Genomic DNA, 23,070 nt, shown 5'->3' with positions numbered 1-23,070 from the left:
GCTACTGTTAATGCTATAAGCGGATAAACACGTGTTAATGGAGATCATTAACTTAAAAATTGTACTGTCTTGCACACAGAGTTTTACAAACGGGTAACGGACATAGGCCTACTGCAACCTGCATAAGATAAATGAGTTACCTCTGTGTGTGTTTTGTACTGCTTCACCATTAGCATAGCGTGCTAGCGATATTAGCACATATTTCAATGTAGTTGAAATAAACCATCTGACGTTGCAGTTTGTTGTTGTTGGTATGTGTTAATGTTGTCAGCTAGTTTAAAACTCAAACGCAGTAGAGGTAAAAGAGCCTCGGAATAAGTAAAGTGATAAAACCGTCATTTATTCGTTAGAAGTTTGTTTACATAATCTCTTCTTAGATCAAGCATTGGAATAAGATTTTTTTGAGGAGAACTCCCAACAGAGAGACTACACCACCAACTACAGTAAGTATTTAGTCAATATTACCCACTGTTTCTAAAACCTACACTGGGATTAATATATATAGTATTAAGTATGATTCTCATCATCAAAGTAAGACATTTACTGATAGAAAGTCTGAGTAACTTTTTGTCCTTTTGGATTTCTTCTTCTGAAGTGACACACTGAAAGGTTATTCATGTAACCTTCATCAGTCCTTTATTTAAATCACTGGAAAATATTAAGGGAAAGACCCTCAGACATGTCATAACATGGTGATAACAAATTATGAAATATCATAACATTAATGGGCTACAGGTAAAATGATATGATGGTTTGATTTTGGTGTACCAATTGGCTTTTTTTTTGTGCTTCCCTTACTATGATACACATTTTTCTGATGGGATTGCCATGCTTTAAGTGTATGTTTACATTTTTAATTATGTAATAACCAACAGTCTCAAAGATGACAGTACTCTGTTCATGTTGTGTGGATGTTATTATAATGGCAAATGTTTGTACAATTAAAAATCAATTTTAAGATTGTTTAAAGGAATGGTAAATTTTTTTTTTAAATCCTGCTTTTTAACGACTTTTCAGTGAATAATTTCTTGTTTCCCCTCCAGATTCACCAGGGATCCAGCCGATTACTGGCAATTTGGTGGAGGATTTTCTTTAGCTGCTACATTGTGCTGTCATTTATGATATGGATTCATTGACCTTTTGTGACATTTTTTGATTTTACTCAATGTAATAAAAATTTGCTTAATTTTATTTAATTAGTACAATTTATAGTTTATTCTGAATTAAATCAGTGTAATATTTTTCCACAAATATTATCAGAAATATATGGAGCCCCCAGGGGTCAGGCGAAAATTGTTGAAACAATATAAACCTGCATTGAAAGATATAAGCTAAAGAACAACAGACCACAACCTTCTCAGCTCAACACCACAATATGTTGATTTCTTCGTCTGTTTCAAAGCTGAAATCATGACCTTATGATGATAGTAACGTCACTGACACATGGAGCAACATCATTTACATGTTTTCAATTCCAGCTTGCAGTTCTAAAGAGTTTGCAATCATTCAAGTCACAATCAAGTCAGGACATGGTATATGAGGTACTAGAATGTCACTCACACGGGTATGTCAAATGGGGATGAGGGTAAAGTTTACAAGGGTTCCAGCACATATAGGCGTTAAAGGAAATGAAATGGTAGATGGTTTGGCAAAACAAGCCAGTAAAAGGGAAGTTGTTGAAATGTCAATTTCAATAAGTAAAGCAGAAGCTAAGGCCCAAATCTGGATGAAACTTATGGAAAAGTGGAAGAGATGTTGGGATGAAGAGGATAAAGGGAGACATTTATACAGCATACAACTAAAGGTTGGGACAAGGAGGATCACTGGAAGGAAATGAAGGGAAGAAAGATTTTTTACTAGATTAAGGGTTGGACACTGTGGGATTGGTCAGTTGAAGATCAAGCCGTGCGGTCATCAAATCTTCTTATTCTGTAGAGTTTTCAATAAACTCTATAAATGTAGAGTTTATTGCATCTACATTTAATCTCTTTCTCATGAAACTAATGAATGAACTAATGCATGTCTCGACACAAAGATACCAGGGCAGAGCCTAGACAGCGCTTTCTTCTGTGTACACATACATTTGCGTGCCGTGAAATACTAATATCATATTAAATAATAATTTACATGGCATCTGCTCTCACAACTTCCCTTTGCCTATATTACGCACACCACCTGTTATATTTAGCTGGCCAACTCTCAAAATATGTGCGCGACAGCGCGGAGAGAATATGCAAATGGTGTGATAAAAAAAAATCACATAGGCCTTTTTTTTGTAATTAAAGGCCCTTTTGTGGATGCCTTCCTAATCTAACTATTAGTAAAATTAATGAATAATAATCTAGCCGTAAATATAATGACCCACATGATGACCTTTCACCTGACGAACTCGTCCGGGACGATTCCTCACGCTGCACGCGCATTTTTTGATTTTGCGCGGCTACGCGCACTACCAGAGGATATCTTCAACTCTGCGGCTGCTGGTAAGTGGTGTTTTATTCTCAGCGAAGTGATTTTGATGTTTGTTTACTTATTATTATTATTATTTTACAAGAACGACGTGAAGAGCATGCTGAGATGCTGTTTATATTGCTATGTGTAGGCTGTAGAAGTAACGTTAGCTTGCTGTTTGAGGGAGAAAAGTTTCACGGGCGTCGAGGGGTCTGGTCTTTTTATGTTATTTGACTAAAAACTATTATTTTTACTTTAAACTATTATTATTATTATTATTACAGTATTTATTTAAAAAACGTATAGTGCCATAAAAAATATCATCACAAATCTGGTAAGAGTTTAGGCTTATTGTCACATACCGTTAGCTTACAAATATCTTATGTTTTGTGTGCAGAAGCCTCCGCTTGTGAAGCGTCTCCCCTAGTACTATTATATAGGCTACTATTATTATATTATTATATTATAGCAGCCTGGGTTACAGCAGGTCAGTGAGCTAGTGAAGGTTCCAAACACTGTCAGCAATCTTTACATCTTGTCATGGTCACATAAAAATGATTTAATCAGCTAATATATCTCTATATGTTTGTTTTAATGTCTACAGTCTCAGATCAGCTCCAGCAGTATCAGTAGCAGCAGCAGTAACAACAACAGCAAAGGCAGCAAACTCACTTAAGGACTTTAGTAAGAATGTACCAGAACAGGTATCACATTAATGTTAAAAATCTTGTAAAGTATTAATTGCTGTTTCTGTTTGCTTTGTTTTTATTTTCATTGTATAAATGTAACTCTTGTATTTGTGTAAATCAGTTTATGCCATGAAAATAGCCATAGATGCTGATATGGCATTAAATAAAACTATACTATACGAAACATGGGCCACGTTGATTTTGTCCTACACAGTTTACTATAACAGCTGTTCTTTATTATTCTGTATAACAGAGAAGAAAAAGCCATCAGGTTGGGACAACTTAAGATACTTCAGTTTCTAATCCCAGAGTTATTAATAGGTGCACACTGCACATTCATAATTTTTTTTAACTTTTAAACGTAAAATTTGTCTTTTCTGTTCTGTTTCTTTTTCAAAACTGCATCAATGCATTTGCTACTGTATCAATACAGAATCATCCGTATTGATATATTACTGTATTGATATTTTGAGCACAGCCCTATTTAAAGCCTTGTTCCGCATGTGCCCCCTTTTATACTTTGAGCACCTGCCCCTCCAGAGGTCTCTGCACGGCCCTGGTCTATTTAGAAGCTGAAAAGACTAGTTTGATACAAAGAATAATGAAAAACAAAGTCTTTATTGTCATTGATTGTATTGTGTGAAATACAATGAAGTTAGGAAACTCTTTCTCTGCACACACACCACCATATTGATAATGATGACATATATGCTTATTAAATACACAAATAAACCTTACAATGAACAAAACATTAGAATGACACAGTTGGTGTAGGAATATTTATTGAGCACCAGATGGTGAAGGAGAGCACTGTGTCAAAAGCTTGGAAGCACCAATGCAGTTTGTTGTAAAAGCCTTGTTCAGCACATCCCTAACTTAACCAAGGCAAACATGAGGGCTTAAATATACAAGGACTACTAATGACAAGACAAGGGACATGTGCACAATAATCAACGCAATTACCCAATGACAACATATGACACATGACAAGGGGAGTACATGCATGATCACATGACTTACAAGGCATGAGGCTTGTTCGGCTTTAACCGTGTGATGTAGGGATGAGTCCAACTTGTTCTCACTTGTTGTAAACTTTGTTCTTTGATGTCACATAATCACATAATTGTACATTCCCCCAGAAAACAAGACATACAATTTTATGGTATTTTACTCATCTTGTAAATGCATCTTGATTTAAGAATTTTTAGATATTTGGACTGGAAACAAGACAAAAATACTAAGTAAGACAAACATTTTTGCAGTGCATAAACCAATCGGTCTTTGCAATGCCAGTTCAAGTCGAACAAGCCTATGAACATCACACAAAACCACATGATATCTGCAGTGTGAAGAAGCCATGAACCTTTTTACCTATACCGCAACAGCTGGAAACAGGAAACCCAAAAACACATGTTCACAGTTTATGCAAAAGGATTTAAACTAGAAAAACATCAAGCACTTGACATACTTTATCTCACTCACATCACATGTACAAAAGCAAAATAAGATTTACGTCCCAGGAAACACAACAGATTATTAAATGCTGTAATGTAATGTTGACGAATGGAACCCTAGAGTAAAGTGTTACCATTTTTCTTATTTAAAAATTTACTGAAAGATTTTAAATTCAATCTCTGTACAGAAGATCTTGATCTGAATCAGGGCCGTTTCATTTGAAGAAAAAAAATTCATTATCAAAAAACTGGAGAAAATAATCTATCTTACAAACATAAAAAACTAAAAATATGACATAAATCAGTGTTTTTCTAAAGTAACACTGTGTGATGTTCATAGTTAACCACAAGGTGGCAGTGTAATGCTTAAGTGTTGAAGTGCGACTGAGAAAGAATAAGAAGCAGTGTGTGGAGTTCAGTTGAACATGTGTTGAATAAAAAAGCCTCGAAGGAATTACTCTGGTCTTGTGCTTCATACTACAAAACACTACAAATTGGCGACGATGGTTTCTGTGCCTACGCCTGCATCTTTTCTGCCATGCAATGGAGAGCCAGCGATTCCTTTTGTTACCTGGCGGAAAATGTTCGAAAATTACTTGCTTGCTATTAATGCTACAGGAGACTCATGGCCTGATGCCAGGAAACGTGCTATTCTACTACACAGCTTGGGTACTGAAGGCCAGAGGCTGTTTTACACGTTGCCTAATACTGGAACTACATTTGCAGAGGCAATGACAGCATTGGAGGATCATTTTGTTCCGAAGGTGAATGTTGTGGTCGCTCGACATCGCTTTCGCCAGCGTTCTCAACGCGCTGACGAGACCATTTCACAGTTCCTGTCTGCTTTGCGGGAATTATCTTCATCATGTGCTTATGGTGCTCTGGAGAGTGAAATGTTGCGCGATCAGCTGGTCGAACGATCGTATGCCCCAGCAGTGCGAGACAGACTCCTGCTGGAACCAACACTGACCCTGGACACGGCTATTGTTATTGCGTGTCAGGTGGAACAAGCGCTCTCGAATTCGGACATGCTCACGGCACAAAGTTCAGTTCAGGCCGTGGCTTCTAAACCCTTTCATCGGAAGAAGCGTGCTGAACATTCTAACAGAGCAAAACCTGTGGCTGATACTACACGGCGGGTGAGTCGCGCATGTTACCGTTGCGGAGCTACAAATCATCTGGCTAATGCTGCCGATTGCCCAGCCGCTCGAGCCAAATGCCGTACTTGTGGTAAGACCGGACATTTTTCTAAAGTTTGCCGTTCTTCTAAGGATGTTCGGGAAGTGGTCCCTGAAGTGGTAATTCTTTTGACTGAAACAGTGAATACTTTTACAGACAAACTTTTATGCAATGTTCATGTTACGACGCCAAATGGTGCTTCCGTTGAGACTGAATTAGTCGTGGATACGGGCTCTTCGGTATCAATCCTGCCTGCAGTCGTGTACAAACGACACTTTTCGGATTGTTCTCTTACCGCTCCTAAAGTGAAACTGGTCACGTACTTGAAAGAAGATATTCCTGTGCTAGGATGCTTACATGCGGACGTCTCACTGAATAAAAAGGTAACCACTGCTTGTTTTTACGTTGTGAAAGGTGGCTCTGCTTTGATGGGCATGGACTTAATTCGAGCTTTGAACTGTTCTTTTCATTTTGGTACTGTTACTGCGCCTGACGAACTACATGCAGTTGTTGGTGAAACTATTCCTGCTCCAGTTACTTCTGTGGGGAGCGTGAAAGGGTTTGTTCATAAGCCTACAGTTAAACCTGACGCTACTCCAGTTCGACAGAAGCTTCGTTGACTTCCATTCTCTGTGCGACAAGCTGTTTCTGCAGAACTAGACTCGTTATTGCAAAATGGCATAATTGAGAAAATCGATTCTTCCCCGTGGATTTCACCTATTGTTGTCACCACGAAGAAAGGAGGTAAAATACGTCTCTGTGTTGATCTGCGTGAGCCAAACAAGGCCCTGATTGTTGACAGCCATCCTCTGCCACATATAGATGAACTTTTGAGTGAACTAAGCGGCTCATCAGTGTTCACTACAATTGATTTAGCGGCTGCTTACCATCAGCTTACCTTACACGAGGACTGCCGGGACATCACAGCTTTTATTACGCATGATGGTCTCTTCAGGTACTGCCGGGTTCCGTACGGCCTTGCTTCCGCGCCATCGGCGTTTCAAAAGATGATGGAAACTGTCCTGAAAGGCATACACGGGGTAAGGAACTACCTGGATGATATCATAGTGTATGGTGTCACCCAGGAAAGTCACGATACGACGCTGCGCTCAGTCATGCAGCGCTTGTCAGACGCAGGACTACAACTGAACCGGGACAAGTGTACGTTCAGCCAGTCATCCTTAAAGTTCCTTGGACACGTTGTTTCCAAACATGGAATTTTCCCAGATGAGGAACACAAGTCTGCGATCATTGAGGCTCCTGCGCCGCACGATGTTGCTTCCTTGCGCTCATTTCTGGGACTGATTTCATGGTACAGCAAGTTTTTGCCGAACTTTGCATCTGTTGCTGAGCCGTTGCGTGCGCTACTTAGAGATACGTCAGATATTAAGTTTGCCTGGACTGTGTCTGCTGAACGCAGCTTCAAAGAGCTGAAAGACCTGCTTTCTGGAAGTCAAGTGCTTGCGTTGTTTGACCCGTCCCTTCCCACTATAGTGTCGACTGACGCTTCTGACTATGGCTTGGGTGGGGTTTTGACACAAATACACCCAGACCGTGTTGAAAGGACTGTAGCGTTTGCTTCCAGAACCCTTACTGCAGCCGAAAGGAAATACTCTACGGTCGAGAAGGAGGCGTTGGCTTGTGTCTGGGCCGTAGAAAAGTGTCGGCCGTATCTGTGGGGTCAACACTTTACGCTCAGAACTGATCATTCTGCGCTCACTACACTGTTGGCAACCAAAGGAATTGGCCGGGCCGGTATGCGGGTCGCCCGGTGGTCACCATTAGCGTAGCGTGCTAGCGATATTAGCACATATTTCAATGTAGTTGAAATAAACCATCTGACGTTGCTGTTTGTTGTTGTTGGTATGTGTTAATGTTGTCAGCTAGTTTAAAACTCAAACGCATGAGAGGTAAAAGAGCCTCGGAATAAGTAAAGTGATAAAACCGTCATTTATTCGTTAGAAGTTTGTTTACATAATCTCTTCTTAGATCAAGCATTGGAATAAGACAGAGAGACTACACCACCAACTACAGTAAGTATTTAGACAATATTACACACTGTTTCTAAAACCTACACAATCTTTAAACCAGCCTAAAAAAGTACAATTTCTTATAAAAACTACTTAACTACAGTAACGTGATTTTTTAATTCGTTACTTCACACCCCTGCATGTCAAGTCAAGTCACCTTTATTTATATAGCGCTTTTTACAATACAGATTGTATCAAAGCAGCTTCACAGTGATAACATGAAAATAATATAACAGAGTTTGTTTCTAAAAGAAAATTGAGTCAACGTCCACCTTAAGCAAGGCAGATCAATAATATTATTGAATATTAAATGTCCCCAACTAAGCAAGCCAAAAGCCAATTCAACAGTGGCAAGGAACCAAAACTCCATCAGGTGACAGAATGGAGAAAAAAACCTTGGGAGAAACCAGACTCAGTCGGAGGGCCAGTTCTCCTCTGGCCAACGAAGGAACAGTGCATGATTTATGATTCGGGCAGCATTACAAGTCAGATTGGATCGGAACATTTAGAATATTTATCCATTTCCATCTTTTGGAAGTCCAAGTAATCACGCCGGTGTTGAGACGAGTTGTTGAGGATCAGTGCCGTCCACCATAGAGGGTCCATTTCGCCGGTGTTGAGTCGTCTCTTCACAGGCTTTGTGATTGGCGTATCTGAAGTCTCTGTGAAAGGCTGGATACAAACTGGAGCTGACGAACGCCGTTTTTCTCGGGACTCGCGTCCCGAGATAACAGCAGAAAAGCAAAAAGGGAAAATAATTAGCGTAGCTGCTGTTCATAATGATTTCCATAACACGGGCGTAAATGATAAAAAACATGAAGACAGTGATTCTTGCGTCCCAGAGTCACCCCCCTCCGTCCCCCACTCAACTCAGCCCTGCTTACTGACCTCTACATCCCTCCTGCTGCTGAGACCCAACCACAATCTCACAATCTCTCCGCAACCCAACCATACGCGCCGACCCGTTTGACTAAGGCTGTCGAGCCCCACTGTCGTCGTTAATGCAGGTTCAGTGGCAACGGTTCCGTATGGCATACCAACTACCGCAAAACACAATATCTACCCAACCACCCGTCATTCACGCAATATACACAGGAACGTAATGACTGTAAATACTATGCAACTTATACAAATAACCTACAGACTCCTCAAGTTTTATAATATTAAATGCATTTGATCTTATTCAGCAGTGGTATAAAAGGTAAGCATTATGTAAATGCTTGGCTAAAGAGATGCGTCTTTAATCTAGTTTTAAACTGGGACAGCGAGTCAGAGCTTCGAACAATATCAGGAAGGCTATTCCAGAGTTTTGGAGCTAAATGTGAGAACGCCCTTCCTCCTTTAGTGGACTTAGATATCCTAGGAATGACCAGAAGCCTCGAATTTAGTGATCTTAAAGAACGTGATGGATTGTAGGGCGATAGAAGGTCCATTAAATACACAGGAGCTAAACCATTTAGGGCTTTATAGGTCAGTAATAGTACTTTGTAATTGATACGGAACTTAATAGGTAACCAGTGTAGAGATGATAAAATTGGTGTTATATGATCATATTTTCTTGACCTAGTAAGAACTCTAGCAGCTGCATTTTGCACTAACTGTAGCTTGTTTATTGAGGATGCAGGACAGCCAGCTAATATAGCATTACAATAATCTAGTCTCGAGGTCATAAATGCATGAACTAACTTTTCTGCATCAGAAACAGATAGCATGTTACGTAGCTTTGTAATGTTTCTAAGGTGGAAAAAGGCTGTTCTTGTAACATATGAAATATGATTTTCGAATGACAAGTTGCGGTCTAGTATAACACCCAGGTCTTTTACTGTAGTGGATAAAGTAACTGGACATCCTTCTATATTAAAGTTGTATTGTAAGTGAGTTTGTGGGTAGTTTTTTGGACCAATAAGTAATACCTCCGTTTTATCTGAATTTAGTAGCAGGAAATTACGTGTCATCCAGCATTTTATATCTTTGAGACACTCTGTCAAATTTGATAAGTTAGTGTTTTCATCTGGCCGTGATGAAATATATAATTGAGTGTCATCAGCATAACAGTGGAAATTAATTGCATGTTTTCTTATAATATTACCAAGTGGCAGCATATATATTGAGAATAGCATAGGGCCTAACACCGATCCTTGCGCCACTCCATAGTCTACTGACGTTATCTTTGATTTTTCCCCATTTAAACAGACAAAATGATAACGGTCTGATAAGTACGATCTAAACCAGCTTAATGCCTGTCCCTGAACACCAGTGTAGTTTTGTAGTCGATCCAGGAGTATTTTATGATCGATAGTGTCGAACGCAGCGCTTAGATCGAGTAGAACTAGTATTGAGATACAGCCTTGGTCAGAAGCTAAAAGTAAATCATTTGTAATTTTAACTAGCGCAGTTTCTGTGCTATGATGCGGTCTGAATCCTGACTGGAATTTTTCATATATCTAATTTTCTTGCAAGAAAGAGCACAATTGAGCGGACACAATTTTTTCTAGTATTTTAGACATAAATGGAAGATTTGAAATGGGTCTGTAATTTGCTAAGTTATTTGGGTCTAATTGCGGTTTCTTAATGAGAGGTTTTATTACTGCCAGCTTGAATATTCTTGGAACATGACCTAAAAATAAAGACGAGTTAATAATATTGAGAAGAGGCTCTTCCACTACAGGTAACACTTCTTTCAGTAGTTTAGTGGGTATTGGATCTAATAAACATGTTGTTGGTTTCGATGCAATGATAAGTTTATTTAGCTCTTCCTGTCCTATAGTTGTAAAGCGGTGTAGTTGTTCTAGAGGGGCGATAATTGAGGCTGAATCATAAGACACCATAAAAGAGTGTACATTTACAATTGTGTTACGGATGCTTTCTATTTTCTCATTAAAGTAGTTCATAAAATCATTACTACTATACTGTAACGGAATATTTTGCTCTGGTGATGTCTGTATATTTGTTAGTCTAGCCACGGTGTTAAATAAAAACCTTGGATTATTTTGGTTATTTTCTATTAGTTTGCGGAGATGCTCAGCCCTGGCTGCTTTTAGAGCCTTTTTATAACGTGACATACTGTCTTTCCACGCGAATCTAAAGACCTCTAAATTAGTTTGTTTCCATTTACGCTCTAAGTTACGAGTTTCTCTCTTGATAACATGCGTAGCACTGTTGTACCAAGGTGCTTTAGTTTTCTCTCTAACCTTTTTTAATCTAATTGGTGCAACAATATCTAATGTACTAGAGAAAATGGTGCTCAAACTGCTAGTCATTTCCTCTAGTTCATCTGTTTGTTTGGGTTCACTGAGCAGCTGAGATAGATCAGGTAAGCTATTTAAGAATCTATCTATAGTGGTTGGAACGATTGTTCTGCCTGGTCGATAACGTGGCGCAACATGACAAATTTCAGCAGTACGTATTATACAAGTTACCATGTGATGATCAGTGAGATCGTCACTTTGCGGTATAATATCTATATCAGTTGGATTGGTTCCATATGATATAATTAAGTCTAGTGTATGATTTAGACGGTGAGTGGGACCACTGACGTTTTGCTTGACCCCAAAAGAGTTTAATAAATCTGTAAACGCAGTCCCTAACGCATCATTTGTGTTATCTACGTGTATGTTAAAATCTCCAACAATTATTGCTTTATCGGTATTGACCAATAGATCTGAGAGAAACTCTGCAAACTCTTTTAGGAAATCAGCATAGGGCCCTGGAGGTCTATATACAGTAGCCAAGGCTAGAGATAATAGGGATTTCTTTCTTACATCTAAGAGCGTAATATTTAGTACAAGTACTTCAAATGAATTAAACCTGTGACCTGTTTCCTGAATAACATTAAGAATATCTCTATAGATTGTTGCAACACCACCGCCACGACCGATCAGACGGGGCTCATGCTTATAACAGTATCCTGGTGGAGTGGACTCATTTAGACCGAAATAATCATTTGGTTTAAGCCAGGTTTCAGTAAGGCAAAGTACATCGAAGCTATTATCTGTGACCATTTCATTTACAATAACCGCCTTAGGTGTGAGCGATCTAATGTTTAGAAGACCTAGTTTTAGAAATTGTTTTTTGTTCACTGATATTTAGATTTTCAGGTTTAATTACAATAAGATTTTCCCTAGATCCTACAGTAGATTTATTATATGGCCTCACTAAACGAGGAATAGACACAGTTTCTATATAATGTTCTACACTACTTATTTCAATTAATTTGGCACAGCAAAGACTGTGATTTGGACTTTGATTTTCTAGTCATACGGTGTGTAACGTCTTGGAGATGTTGTCCGACAGAACAGCCGCTCCGATTCTGCTGGGGTGCAGGCCATCAGCACGGTAGAGCCTAGGTCGCTCCCAGAACAGATTCCAATTATTTACAAAGAGCAGTTTCTGTTCATTACACCATGACATTAACCATTCATTTAGTGCAAATAATCTACTGAACCTTTCCTGTCCTTGTCGGTACGTGGGAAGCGGTCCAGACACGATGATCGTTGCCTCAGGCGCTGTGCTGCGTACCGTCTCGATCAGGCTCTTGTATGATCGCATGTGTCACATATGAACTTGATGTTAATATCAAAAAAGGATCTTCCTACTAAAGCCTCTTATAATGAGACGCTTCCCCAAAGTGATCATGAAGAAGCTTATACCTGTTTCTTAAAGGACACACAGAGGAGGAACAAGCTCATCTTAGAGATCTTAGAGATCGATGATGCTGATAAATCGAGAACGAGTATCTGTAGCGAGAGCAGAAACAGTGGCCATCTTTAATACATCTCATCACTGCAGAGAAACACTTCATATCACTGTCTAGCTGGAGCTCTACTGTAAAAATGCAGTCGTCAAACAGCAAAAGCACAAAAGATCAATGAAAACTGTAAGACTGCAAAATCAAAGTGAGTGAGAGCTTGATTCTGATCAGCATCTCGTCTTCATGTCGGTCTTCAGGACTCGCTCCACAACGTCACGAATGCCACACAACGACTCAACATTGTTCACACTTGTTTCTAATGATGTGATCAAACCAACTGTACAAAATATGAGCCCGTTCAGAAAAGTTCACATTGCCATTGTTAAAAAAGATCATCATGCTTGACTAGTGAGCATTGTGAGAACTCATGACCTCTCGACTACATGAAATGCAGACAGTGGAATAATAAAGTCTATAAAGTCTCAGGCAAACTTACAGTGAAAGGAGAAATATGTGTGGAAGTGTTGAACAAAGGCTCAGGCTGAAACGGATAAAGTGCTGGTTCACTATAATGAAGAGAAACGCTTGGCAGTGTCTGAGACGCCTCACCCTTGGGCTTCAGGCTTTATCCACACAGTGGGGATTTCTTTAAGACTTCAAGGGAAGCTCGGCTTAATAATGTCAAAAAATTAATGGTCAAATATGTACTGTTGTTTTAACATTTTATTGACTAAAAATGCGTTAGAACATGTTCATCTCAAAGACGAGTTGGTTCAGAATCAGCTCCATATAGCAGGTCGGCTGACTCAATCTCCTTCTCATTCATTCCCGGAGTCACAGTGCATTTCCCTGTTGAAGCCGAGCGTCCGGTGACTTCAGTGGCGCTGCTTTGAACAGTTTTTTTCAGTGCGTCGAAACTAGACGGTGATTGGATAAATGCTGTGATTATGCCCTGGGCCTGGACTCTGGGCTTCTGCGTGATGATTGGACGGTCTGTCGAAAGACTGCATCTCCTTTTGATTGACAGTGATTTTGTACTATAAAAAGTCGCTGACGTTGAAGATGTTCGAGCTCAGTCCCATCGCGGATTTTGCAAGTGTAGTCGAAACACAAACTGCTGAAACCTATTTCTTGTGTAATGAGGCAATAGTGCTTTTTTAACTGCTCTTGACTACGCCACTACAATTTTGTTTGGGTATGAGATCCTAAGTCACTAGAGGGTTTCCCGCTCGACTACCCAATTAAATGAATGAATTTCTATAAAATCACTTTTATTAAATACAAGAATTCTGGTCTCATTTGATTTCACTCAAAAGCTGGCCAAACATACGCATGAGAGATGGCAGTACAAGCATCTATGGAGGGTAACATAACACTTCAAAAGAAAAACACAACAAATGAATAAATACAATAAACCCCAAAATAAATTACACATTTTCTACACACCACACTAAATGCACACAAAAACTCTTTCCACACCACACTTGTATGAATCAAGAGTGAATATTTTTTTTTGGACAATTTTTATGATGGAGGCCGAAAATGAGCCTCCCCTCTTTGAAAGACCAGCAGCCGCCACATGATCTTGATGGATGAATTATGCCATAATTGATAATGAAGCTTTGGCGGATGTTTTTGCTGTGGGAAAGTTTCACCTGTATCTCTCAGGAGCATTTCGTGATTTTTATGAACTACAAACCCTATACTGGAACTCATACACTATTCCCAGCCAATGCCTGCATCCTTTCACATTACAGTTTAAGCACTTACAACTGTTTCCATTACCCTGTTTTTAAGCAGATTCGGAAGAATCGCATCTAAAACAAGTGATGGAAATGCCAAATTTCAGGAAAAGAAATCCCTTAATTCGCAAAAAAGTTTTTACGTTTTTGATTTGTGCGAAAAAGAGTAAATGTGATTAATGGGAGATGGAAACGCATTTGCTGAATAAATTCTGATAACGCAAAGCCGGTTCAGACCCTTCCTTTCAAGTATCTTACAATGCCTACCCTAGTATACAAACAATATATTTAATAACAATATACCCTCTATATACACCCCCCCCCCCCCCAATGTAGAAATGCAAGAATCACACAATAGAAATGCACAATCTCCTCTTACTTTAGTCTGTATAGGAACAGATAAAGGTCTTGATCTAAGAGCTCTAGAAGGATTGTGTGAAGATAGAAGATCAGAAAGGGGTTTAAAGTTATTCAGACACTTGTGAACTAATAAAATAATGTTAAATTGACTGGCAGCCAATGAAGCGATGCCAAGATTGGGTTTATGATCATGTTCAGGTTGTCAGGTCTGGTATTCAGGGTGTAACTCTGGCAGTGAAACTAAAACTGCTGAACATGAACAATCTTGCTCCATATTGCAGGTTTAAACACACACACACTGCACAGAAATACACAGATAAAGATCACAGTTTGAGTCCATCGTCCAGAAGAAGGAGATTCTCTGTGATTATACAGACTGTTGTGGATCTCCTGTATCTCATGTAAGTCAGCTTTAAAGCATTTCATGTGTTAAATAACATGTGTATACAGAAAAAGTTAAGAAATTACTGTACAATGAAGACAGTACACCGTAATCGTGGCTCTGTGTTTATACTGTATTTATTTGAGACCGGGGCTAGTTGTCACACTGGGAAGTTTTCACAAAGTTATTTCAATAACTACTCAAGTAAAAGCTTTGAGTCAAAAGTACAAATGCATTTATTAGAAAAGCTCATTTAAACTGTATTAAAGAATACTTTGTTATTATTATACTGAAGTACAATTTTAGTAGCATTATATTTTTGTAATTGCAGTTTGATAAATGTCAGGTCGGGGCAAGTGTGTTTCACATGTGTTTTAGTTTGAGGTAATTGTTCATAATGCATTATTTACAATAGTTCTCTGGAATAATGGTTTTGATAATGAAATTAAACTACTGACACTCGACTGTCTGCTTGTGTTAAACATGTTTTATCTGAATATGTTCTTAAAATTTAGACAATCTAATGGCAGCAACATAAATAATAAATAAAGATGATTTCATGTTTTTTTACCAGCAGTAAATGTTAAAGGACCCTCTGGACTGATGATGTGTGACGAACCGAATATGAAGATTCAGAAACAACAGAACAACAAAAATCAGGAGAACAAAGAGAAAAACTCACAATCTGAAGAATCAGAGAATAAATCCATGAGAAATCGTCGTCTGGACAGTCTGGAGCAAAGAAGACCAAACTGAGTGTTTTATACACTCTTCATATTTATACAGGAATATTAAACATATTCTTAAACGCTCTATAATTTAGTCTAATCTATAAAGATAATCCTTTAATCTTTCTTCAGTCTCTCATGATGAAGCTGTAGAGAGCCGTTCACTGAGAGACATTGACAGATGAAATATAAACCGCTGATGGACAGAAACTGATGTGAGGACCTGGAACAAATGGAAAAATAAACTTTAATGAAGCAATAATAATAATAACAGACACAAACAGGACAGAGATGTTGGATAAAGATTCATCATTCCCAGAGACTCTACAGGACGAGCGGTGCGACACAAGTGTTGTTTTTCACAGATCATAAACATTAGACCTATAAGAACATTTAGTCTGTGGGATTTATGTAAATGTGAGTGATCTATATTGAAAAAAGCGTTTATTGCTGAATATTTCTGCATCTGCTCTGAGAAAGAAAAGCAAATCACACACAGAAAAAAACAAGATCAAACTGAAAGTGAAATGGATTTTGTTTAAAGGATTAATTAGCGTTAAATAAAGTGCACTAAACTACTATCTAACTAAACTAGACTATCTAGAGGAACATATGAGCCACTGCAGAACTGAACAGATGATCATACATCTCTGCATATTATCATCATCATCAGTAATACTGTTATGAATGTTGATATCAGTGAACACAGAGCTCACATCAGTTCAGATGTTTGGATCAGAGAACTGAACTAGATTCAGTGTTGAATCTGAATCTTTGTGCATGAAATCATATTAGTGTAAATCACTTTTCAAAAAAGGTGGACAATGATGATTAAAATAAATTAAAATATTCAGGGTAAGTTACGTTGTTCAAGCTCTTAGTGGAGGGAATTTCAGGGACAAAAGAAACACTTTAAACACCAACAGAGCCTTAAAATCTGTGTTTATTTAATTTGACTAAAAATAAAGATGAATATTCAGTGTAAAATGTCATGGAACTTACTAGTCAATTTCCTCTGTATAAGTTAGATAAGTTATCACCTATAGATGATTATATACAGTCCTGAGAGTAAATATTAAGATGGACGGTTTGGAATTGGTCAAATAAGCTTGTCTAATAATTATTCATGTTCTGTATGATAATGCATCTAGAAGTGTATTTGAATGCATAATTTGGAGGATAATAATCCCCAAATGTTTACAGCCAATATGTGCATTTGCTCAGATAGGCCTATATATAGTTGCATGATATCTGAAGTCTATTTGTTTAAAGTCCTCCTGCACTCAATCATTGTATCTCTTAAAATTCATCCTGATCTCCAGAACTATTTAAACGTTTTTTCCTTGAAAAATAATTCCTCATGCCTTAAAATATCTTGAATGTAACTCGACACCTTTGCCTCATTTAGTATACGCGGTTCTATGAATATGCAAATGAGCCCCGCCTCCACTCACTCACTCACTCAGAGATCCACTCGTTGACGATCACACGTTGATCTGATTGGTTACAAGGTAGTTTGTGACGTCAGAAACACCAGCGATTTCAAAGCATGTTTTTGAGACTGTCTTTGGTTCACTGCAGTTTTAAGGAGAAAATACTCAGCAATGCTGTCGACTTATGAATTTACACATGGTTTGTCTTAAAGCATATTAAAAACACCCCCTTTTAAAAATCATAAACACGTCATAAAAATGGTTTAATGGCAGAAGATCTGTGGATCATCACAAACTGCAGGAGAATTAAACATCAGGACAAGAGAGAAAGAGGAAAATGACAAAGAAAAAGAGGACGAGAAACAAACTGATGGAGGAGAGAAACAGATCCTGAGAGAGTCAGACTCAACAGCATTAACCAAACTGAGTCTTTATGATAAAACACTGTTACTATCATCTTTCATCTTCTCTGGTGTCTGGATGTGTCACATCAGTCATTTCATCTGCTATATTCACTACAGTATATGAAGATGATCAGATGTTTGTGTTCTAGTTTCTCAGTGTTTTTGGGTTATTTCAATCTTTCCTGTTGCCACTGGAGGGCGCATGTGAGACACTGATTATATACAGAATAGAGTTCAAACTGAGTAGAAGTGATGTAGAAATAATACTGACAGTTCTCTTGTAGAAAGCAGCAGTCGGTGTCACTAACACTCTTTAACACACACAAGATCAGAGTTAACACCAGCAGTTTTCATACGAGATGAATGTGCATGAATGTATTAATATATAGAAGATGTTTTTCTGAATAAATCTGAGACAGTTGTACAGTAATCATTGATGTAATCACTGTTTTTACTGCATGCATGACATACATGTCGATGTTGAGGAGCGTCACAATAAAGTGTCAGCAGATTTAAACTATTAGATACTCTAATGAGAGTTAGTAAAGTAGTTGCACAGTTACTTACAGGCTATTAGTACAATGTTTTTAATGTGGACCAAAATAAAGTATTACCAAATTAAATATGTGTAATACTAAAACTCCGAGATAAAAACAACTGCAAAGAGCAAAAGCACAATATATGTATGGCACTGTAACCCAGAGATTTACTGGTACACTCTTATGGAAATTTATGGAAAATCAAACCCCAGACGTGTTGTTGTGTGTGTGTTCTGTCTCGTGTGTTTCTGCTTCATTCCCTGTGACGTAGTTTTCTCCAGTCTGTGTAATGATCAATGTCCTTCACCGGTGCGTTTATCACTGATCTCATCAGATCTAGTACACACTCCCTGTGTGCGATCTCGTCTGTGTAACTGGTGTGTTACTGTGGATTCGCCTTTCTCCTGTGGATTTATTAAACACTTCATTTGTAATTCTCCCTCGTTGTGTGATTTACTACAGCGTTACGTGACATATGTAAACTTGTGTAAATGTTGATGTCAGAAAGACAACATGAAACCACTGTTACACTAGCAGAACATTTACAGTCATAAACACAAAGTGCATCTTATCATTACCAGTAAGTGTGTAAAACACATCAGACCTGATCTGAGGAACTTGTTCTTACACACACACAGGAATGTGAGGAAAGTGTGTTTAGTGCATTCACTGAATGAGCTCTGTATCACTTTATCTTATCGATGTGCCTCTTTTGAACTGGTTTAATACATTAATACAATACAGTTTTAATCAATATCCTATTCTTTATTTTTCTTATTTCCTATGCGCTTAAGTAATTATTTTTTAAATCAATTTCATGCAAAACACTTTGAATGACCATTGAAATATGCTATATTAATAAACTTGCCTTGCCTTGTTTTATATGGTAATGTAAAAAAGCAAAAGTGTTCCAACTGTAAATGGTCTATACACATATTAGTTTAATTAAATACAATCAGCAATGTTCAGATTTAAATAAAACAATAAATATAGCAAACAATTGATTATAATTGATTATAATTATAAACAATTGGTTTTAGTCTGAGTGTGATGAGGAAAGCACATGATCTGTGTTCTGTGGTTTTTAACACCCACGTTACCACTTCCCGTATACAGGGTCGACTAATTCTTGCAGTCTTTGAAGAGGTAAATGTGCCACAATAACGAGTTAAATAGGAGTTCACATAACCTCAATCAGAAGTTGTGGAAGCTCATAATTCATGTACAGTAAGGTCTGAAGAGACTCAAATATTACAGGAGAAAAGCCAGTCAGTCGAGCTTGTGGCAAAACCTTTACAGTGCTTGTAAATTGTTGTCTTTCAATGCATTTGATAAATCATACTCTGAAATGACATTCATTATAAGATTAGTTAAAAAAACATTTCAAAATGCACCTGCAGACTATTTTTCCAGTGATTAATTTTGTCATTGAGGATTTCTATTAAATATTGTGCAAAAATCTCGTCTCGTCTCGTTCTCATGAGATAAGTGTCTCGTCACACCCCATAATACAGTTATGCAGTTACAGTTACCGTCACATTTATTTAGGCAGAAACAATTATCTCATTAATGCAATGATTACATTAACTGATCCTGATGATGATTACGGTAGCCTATATAGATAATAATGTGTTGATTCAGAGTTATGATAATCTGAAGTCTTCATAAGAGGCTGATCCAAACGTTCCCTCCCCCGTTAAAGCACCCAGAACGTCAGGTCGAGATGTAGCGTACGAAACGTAGCGTACATTTTCTATTACAGAACAATACAAACATGCAACATGAAATAGTGCTTGAAGGAGGATTCAGTAGTGAAAAGGAAGCAGAGTGTCATTTGATCCCGGCTCTGAGGCTCGTACACACACACACACACACACACAGGCCACCCCTTTGGCCACCCCTCTCACAACTGCTGTCTCTCTCTCTCTCTCTCTCTCTTTTCTTTTTTTTTTTTTTTACAAGAATTGCGTTTTTAAAACACAGAACTGTCTCTTTAAGACCACAAAAAACATGAGACTTTTCAGACGCGCACTCAAACTTCACCAGACGCCAGGCGAAAGTCAAACGAGTGCGGACATGTACGGGTGCCGAATAAGCTTCAGCAGTGATCGGAGCATAGCAAATATAGATTTGATGTTCAACTGGTGGGTTGCAAGACCGTTTTGAGTGAGTCGCATATGTCCAGTCAAAGAAACAACAACGTAACGTTAATTCTCTTTTTTTCTGATTCTACTTTTAGCCGTAGTTCTGTTGTCAATTAGCTAACTCATGAAATAATCAAAAAGGCGATAAAATCTGTGTCAAAACTGCATGCATGCAGAGCCGTCTCAAGGGCTGTGCGAACTGTGCAACCGCACAGGGCCTCGTGCCACTAGTGGCGCTTTTCCACTGCATGGTACGGATCGGTACGGCTCAGTACGGTTCGGCTCGGCACGGTTCGGCTCGCTTCGCTTTTCCACTGCGTGGTACGACTCGGCGCGGCACGGCTCGGCTCGGTTCGCTTTAGCTCGGTTGCTTTTCCACTGCAGTTAGTACCGCTTCAAAGTGGGTGGGATTATGTCTGATCGTTATAGTTTATCCGCTCCTCGGCAACCAACAAGAGGAACGTCTGCACTCGTCCACTGACCACGATTCAGCCATTTCGTTTTTGGAAGTTTTTTATTTCTTCAAGCAAGTAGTTTTAAAACCGGTGCTACAGCGGTGGCTGTTTGGTTATTTAAATCCAGCGGGTTTGATGTCTCGCAAATACAATGACGCTGGTAGTGACGATTCTGTCTGTCTGACCAATCAGTGATCTGCAGTGTTTCAAGTCACATTTTAGTATCGGTACGGTATGCTTGGAACCTCAACAGACCAGGTACCATTTAAAGCGAGCCGAAGCGAGCCGTACCGTACCGTACCATGCAGTGGAAAAGCGCCACAAGCGAGCCGTACCGAGCCGAGCCGTACCGTACCATGCAGTGGAAAAGCGCCATAGGAGGCCTCGCAATCCTGCCGTTTGTTTGTTTTTGTTTTTCAACAAATTAAGCGGGTTTTTCATAGGGCTGTAATCTCCCAGTCTATTTATTGGTCGATTCGTTCTGAATCAACCAAAATTCTGATTGGTCGATTTTTTGACGTGTTAATTTCATCAGGTGGAAAGCACTAATTGCTAAAGGGGGTGTTTTCAGAGCACCCCTGTTTCACAGGTAACAGCCTGTCTTCAGAACACCCCCCTTGTTTACACTTTTTTGGATTAGCCCAACCTACTGGAGACAGATTGAAGAAAGTACTCGAAGGCATTGGTATGGTGGTTTGCTGAATATTAATTTAATTGTGAGCGTTTAATTTACTGTCAGTCCTCCTTTACCATGTCAAAGACATCGGCAGTGTGGCAGCATTTTACGAAAATAGATAACGGAAAAAAAGTCGAATGCAAAATTTGCAAGCAACAGTTTGCATATCACAGCTCGACTACAAACATGGCATATCACCTAAAAACGGTGACCTAACTTGTCTGCGTTAGGTTGCCCCGTCTGCTTTGAGTAGGCTATGAACATATAAGAATTGGCCTAAAACATTGAAATATGCCAATTAGTAATAATCGTTTTTATAACTGCAGGCGCACCCGCACCCGCACGCAACGAAGGTATTGCGCAATTGCGCTGTATTTGTTTTGAAAAAATTAATTGCATTTCAAGTTCGCACAGGGCCTCGCACCCCACCTGCGACGGCACTGCATGCATGTATTTGTTATATATGAGTCACACATGTCTCGACTAAAATATTCTGCCATGTGAGATCACAATTTAAGGCACAAAATGATAGGCTATGTGTTTTATTAATGTTCAAATAGAGCACTGTGCATTTGTACTAGAAGATAGGCGGTAATTTTACGTTAATTTGTAAAGGACAAACAAAAACGTATCATTTTTAAATCCATAAAATAACTAATTTTACATTCTGGCATTTATGTGCTGTTGACTTCCGCCTTGTTCACATTCTTGCACATAGGGATTCAAAAGAGATGTTTTCCCCCCTTTTTAATTTAGGTATGATAGAATGGTTTATATTCTTTATTTTGACAACTAGAAAGTTGAAGAGTTCATTGATTATATAAAATTCAATGAAGGTTGAATAATCTTTGAACTACAGTAGTTATCTGCATGTCTCATCCATGAAGGTGCAACAATGTTGGGGTTTTGAGAACCAGAACCAAGCTAACTGAGCAAGTTGAACTTTAGCTATAGTGTGTGTACTCTTTATTAATATGCCTGGAGGTAGTAAGTAGCTAATAATAATAAAAAAGATCAAATTCACTCAGTATTCCATGATTCCTAATTAAGTACAAATCAACTATATTGAGTTGTGTAGGAAGGCACTAAAACAGTCCAATATATTATTTAAACTAATTTTTATGTTAAAATAATTAAGATTTATGTGCCACCCCAGACTGTTTGCTGGCCCTTGCCTGGCCAGCCCTATGAAAAAATCCTGTCTCCGCCACTGACGTCACTCTCCTCTGGCAAGTGCAAGAAAGAGTCCAGTAGTGTCATGACCAGTGTACCAGAATGTGCTCTTGGATTAAACTCAGTCAGCCAAGCATCTCTCTTAATTAAATGGTACACTTATTGACATTTGGAAACAAATTTGTACCTTATTTTTCCCGAAATGGTACATATTAGTTCCTTAAGGCGTAAACATGACCCAGGGAGTTTTCTACCACCACAGAAACGTGCTCTCAAATGTACCTATATTCGTTTTTGTGACAGTGATTACTAATATTAACCCAACAATACTCATAATGACACATAACCTAACCTAACACTTAAAATGAAACCACTTTTTTACCCGAGTATGTGAGACCAGTAGCGTTGTTAACCAAAACGCAGATGCGTAAATGTTTGAGACCTGCTGACTGAGCAATAAAATCAGTGTATTACACCGGTTACTGCAGCGCTGTTGACCTCCTTTATTACATATGAACATATTGTGACCAAATTCAGAACT

The 23,070-nt window shown here is 38.5% G+C and overlaps 1 protein-coding gene across 1 annotated transcript in view; it reads left to right on the top strand.

Annotated features, from left to right (window-relative positions):
- LOC143730748 (NACHT, LRR and PYD domains-containing protein 12-like) overlaps window positions 1–23,070 on the top strand; it is a 277,613-nt gene that overhangs the window by 57,339 nt on the left and 197,204 nt on the right. The gene's annotated exons all lie outside the window — the stretch shown is intronic.

The sequence above is a fragment of the Siphateles boraxobius genome, unplaced genomic scaffold (assembly GCF_051911475.1).
Source record: "Siphateles boraxobius isolate OS27281-9 unplaced genomic scaffold, OSU_SipBor_1 81, whole genome shotgun sequence".
In the NCBI taxonomy this organism is placed as follows: domain Eukaryota; kingdom Metazoa; phylum Chordata; class Actinopteri; order Cypriniformes; family Leuciscidae; genus Siphateles; species Siphateles boraxobius.
This window is presented reverse-complemented; position numbering and strand designations above follow the sequence as displayed.